Below are 4,628 nucleotides of genomic sequence, written 5' to 3'. Positions count from 1 at the left end.
TAGAGTGGGTCCCATTAGCAACCAAGTTGAACGACTTTTATTTGCTGACTGAATGTAGATACACCTGAATTGTTGACTGCTTTTGTAACAAAACACTCCTCCCCTGTCTTCCAATGAGTGGTCATTTTTGTCTACAACTTGACCACAGCAGTCCCTGGGGCCCTAGCTTACTCTCAATAAAGAGTTATGGCTGTGTGTCTTGAATGACACCTTAGGACCCATCCTGCCTCCACCTCCTTCTCCATAAAATAGAAAACTAACTTGTCCAAGCTTTGAAAGGCTAAAACTTACCAACTCTGTTTTCTCCCTGCTATTTCTTCCTTCCATGGCAAGTACTTTCAGATTTTCTTTCTTTTACTAACAAAGCACTAAGCATGATTTTGTCATACAAAATCGAGAGCCATAAAGTGGGTTACCAGAGTCCTAATTCAATAAAGATGAATACTTGACATGTGGCAAGTAGTGTGTGCCTCACAGTGTCCCCACTGTGCTATGCTCATTTAACCCTCAGAAACAATCTCATTTTACAGATTTTACAGAAGAACTTGAGATGGAGAAGGTAAGTAACCTCCCCAAGGTCACATGACTGCTAAGGGTGGGGCCACAATTTGATCACAGGTAGTCTGAATTCCCCAATTCCTCAAGCATGGTTATCAGAAAATATATCAGTCTGTTTTCACACTGATATAAAGAAATACCTGAGGCTGGGTAATTTATACAGGAAAGAGGTTTAATTGACTCACAGTTTCACATGGCTGGAGGGGCTCAGGAAACTTACAATCATGGCAGAAGGGGAACCAGGTCCGACTAACATGGTGACTGCACCGAGTGTGAACATGTGAAGGAGCAACTGTCAAACATGTATAAAACCATCAGATCTCAGCTGGGTACAGTGGTTCACACCTGTAACCCTAGCACTTTGGGAGGCCAAGGCAGGTGGATCAACTGAGGTCAGGAGTTCGAGACCAGCCTAGCTAACGTAGTGAAATCCCATCTCTACTAAAAATACTAAAATTAGCTGGGTGTGATGATGCATGCCTGTATTCCCAGCTACTCAGGAGGCTGAGGCAGAAGAATCACTGGAACCCAGAAGGCAGAGGCTGCAGTCAGCCAAGATCATGCCATGGCACTCCAGCCTGGGCAACAGAGCAAGACTCCATCCCCCAAAAAACAAACCAAAACACTGTAAGATCTCATGAGGACTCACTGAATATCACAAGAACAGCATCAGGAAAACTGCCCCAATGATCCAATCACCTCCCCCCAAGCCCCTCCCTCAACACATGAGGATTATGGGGATTACAATTCATGATGAGATTTGGGTGGGGACATGGCCAAACCACATCAGAAAGTACGGGTAGGAGTCAAGCTTGGACGGGAAGTGGCATTGTAGATTATTATTATTTTTTGAGATGAAGTTTTGCTCTTGTTGCCCAATGAAATTGTTTCTCTAGTTTCATTTTCAGATTATATCTTGCAGATGTATAGAAATACAATTGATAAATGATTCTGGCTATTAACCTTTTATGCTTCAACCTTGCTGAACACATTTTTTTTTTTTTTTTTTTTTTGTAACGGAGTTGCACTCTTGTTGCACAGGCTGGAGTACAATGGAGCAATCTTGGATCATCACAACCTCCGCCTCGTGGGCTCAAGTGATTCTCCTGCCTCAGCCTCCCAAGTAGCTGGGATTACAGGCATACGCCACCATGCCCGGCTAATTTTGCATTTTTAATAGAGACAGGGTTTCTCCATGTTGGTCAGGCTGGTCTTGAACTCCAAACCTCAGGAGATCTGCCCGCCTCAGCCTCCCAAAGTGCTGGGGCTACAGGCATGAGCCACCACGCCCAGCCAGATTAATATATTTTTAAAACAACTTTTTTTTGTTTTTTTTTTTAGACAGAGTCTCATTCTGTTGCGCAGGCAGTAACACAATCCTGGCTCACTGCAATTTCTGCCTCCCGGGCTCAAGTGATTCTCATTCAAGTGCCTCAGCTTCCCAAGTAGCTGTGATTACAGGAGCCTGCCACCATGCTCAGCTAACGTCTGTATTTTTAGTAGAGATGGGTTTCACCACGTTGGTCAGGCTGATATTGAACTCCTGACCTCAGATGATCCAGTTGCCTTGGCCTCCCAAAGTGCTGGGATTACAGGCATGAGCCACCACTCCCAGACAGAAGAACATTTTTTTAATATGGATTTTAAAATGCCTCCCCTTCATTCAACATTGATTAAGCCCCTTCTACATGCCAGGCACTGTATGTGTGAAATAGTCTCAACTCTCAATGAGTGTAGGCAAATACACAAACAAAGGCTTAAGGAGTTCCATTTTCTGAGACCACACTGCTGGACAGTATATGAACCTGGGACGCAAACCCACCTCTATTTGACCTCAAATTTGATGCTGGGGTGGTTTTAATTTTATTCTGTGAATTTCAGTTATTGAACCATAAAAAGGTGAAAAGTCTCTGTGACTTCTCTGTGTAGCGGTCTGTATAATAAGGAAGAACTGAAGGAAGCTACCAGACCAATTAAGAGATTTTATCTAAAGGCAGAGTAATGCTAAGGGCAGTGGCACTGACAAAAGTGGAGGAAAAAGTCTGTGATCATTTGGGAGACAGAATAGGAAGTGCTTGGTCATGAGATGTGAAAGAAAAGGGGAAGCAGAGGAAAAACAGACCTGCTCAGGTTCTGCTGGTGAAGACTTGGTACGTAGTGGTGCCTTCCTCCTGGCAGAGAATGTAGGAGGAGAAATGGGTAAGGAGGAAAAGATAGTTTTTTACTCTCAGTGTCACATTAAAATGGAACTCTCTGATCAAAAGTGAATACAGGCCAGGCGCGGTGCCTCACGCCTGTAATCCCAGCACTTTGGGAGGCCGAGGTGGGTGGATCATCTGAGGTCAGGAGTTGGATACTAGCCCAGCCAACATGGTGAAACCCCATCTCTACTAAAATAGTACAAAAATCAGTCGGGCGTGGTGGTGGATGCCTTGGGAGGCTGAGGCAGGAAAATCACTTGAATTTGGGAGTTGAAGGTTGGAATGAGCAGAGATCCACCACTGCACTCCAGCCCGGGTGACAGAGTGAGACTTAATCTCAAAAAAAAAAAAAAAAAAAAAAGTTGAATATAAATTTCTGTAGTCTAAGTCCATTTGTGACATCCCAACATGTTTTCAAAAGTAACACACATACTAAATCAAGCCATCAAGAGTAACTGGGGAAATTTCCTAAAATTTACATGCTAACAATATCACCATTTTTCATTTATTACTTTCACTGAGCAACTTTGAATCTATGGTTACAGCAAATGAGGCATCTTGTGTAAAATAAAGCTAATACATGAAACAAAACATTTAAAATTCTATTGTTCTCAGAGAATGGAGGAAGCAACTGAAGCCATGGGCGTGGAGGTGATTGCTTTGAGAAGTTGTGTACAGTAAGGAGAAGTGGGAAGAAAGAAGATCTGGAGAATAGGGTGATTTACACGGCATTAAGTGAAGCCTGCAAAAGTGAGCACTGGGAGTCAAGAGACCTGCATACGAATAAGGAATGGCTGCTCCTGTGAGTTGTTAGAAAGGAGATGATGCCTTCTTTTCATTTCTATAACAGCAGCACCTAGCACAGTGCCTGTTCAATAGGTAGTCAGCATGTATTATCCCAATGCACAGAGTCAAATTTTGCCAAGGGGGCAGGAAAGCTACAAATCAGCTATGGCAACTTAGTGATTGGGCTTGTGTGTGTGAGTGAGCTGGGTGTCAGGCACTGGGTAAAGTAGTGAACTGGAGGTGAGAAAACAATGACATAAACTCAGGGCTTCTCTTCCCAAGTACTTGGCTGAGAAGGGAGATGTAGTAGTAGTTAAAGGGAGATACATAGTAAAGAAAGCCATTTATTCCAAGATTCAACAAAAGCGTGAGTATACTTCCATGTTAAAGGGAGACAGCCAACACAGAAAACCCATTTTTGAGGTTAGAAGAGAAAGAAGAACGAACACACAAGGGCCCCAAAAGGCACACGTGCATGCAATCTGATCAGGGACAGATTAGCTTTGTACGCCTACAAAAGCAAGAAGGGAGAAAGGAACATGTGACTCTAGGGATATTTCTGGTAGAGGAAAGGTTTAGGAAAATATCTTTAGATGACCTTTATTTTAACAGACTTAAAAAAAAAAAACTATCGTGGAAAAAAGGATATTACGTACAGAAAAGTCTACACTTCTTGATACAACTAACTAAAAAAAAAGCCTGATACACTAAACAAAACCCAAATAATGTCTTCCCTAAAAGTGGGCAACTTGAAAAGCAATTTGAGCAAAAATCAAAGAGTTCAATTACAAATAAGCATATCATTCTCCTGCCTCAGCCTCCCAGGTAGCTGGGACTACAGGCGCCGCCACCTCGCCCGGCTAGTTTTTTGTAGTTTTTAGTAGAGACGGGGTTTCACCGTGTTAGCCAGGATGGTCTCGATCTCCTGACCTCGTGATCCGCCCGTCTCGGCCTCCCAAAGTGCTGGGATTACAGGCTTGAGCCACCGCGCCGGGCGTAAACCCGGGAGGCGGAGCTTGCAGTGAGCTGAGATCCGGCCACAGCACTCCAGCCTGGGTGACAGAGCGAGACTCTGTCTCAAAA

At 43.7% G+C, this 4,628-nt stretch overlaps 1 long non-coding RNA gene and 1 pseudogene across 2 annotated transcripts in view; one reads left to right on the top strand and one right to left on the bottom strand.

The window, feature by feature from the left end:
- The window catches only part of LOC111529800, a 712,005-nt pseudogene that overhangs the window by 675,939 nt on the left and 31,438 nt on the right, over window positions 1-4,628 (bottom strand). The gene's annotated exons all lie outside the window — the stretch shown is intronic.
- Window positions 2,694-4,628, top strand: part of LOC113219685 — a 5,056-nt gene continuing 3,121 nt past the window's right edge. Inside the window, exons 1-2 of the long non-coding RNA XR_003306645.2 lie at window positions 2,694-2,757; window positions 3,375-3,561. This is a non-coding gene — a long non-coding RNA (uncharacterized LOC113219685). The remainder of the gene's footprint in view (window positions 2,758-3,374; window positions 3,562-4,628) is intronic.

This window comes from Piliocolobus tephrosceles, chromosome 9 (genome assembly GCF_002776525.5).
Source record: "Piliocolobus tephrosceles isolate RC106 chromosome 9, ASM277652v3, whole genome shotgun sequence".
NCBI classification, from domain to species: Eukaryota; Metazoa; Chordata; class Mammalia; order Primates; family Cercopithecidae; genus Piliocolobus; species Piliocolobus tephrosceles.
This window is presented reverse-complemented; position numbering and strand designations above follow the sequence as displayed.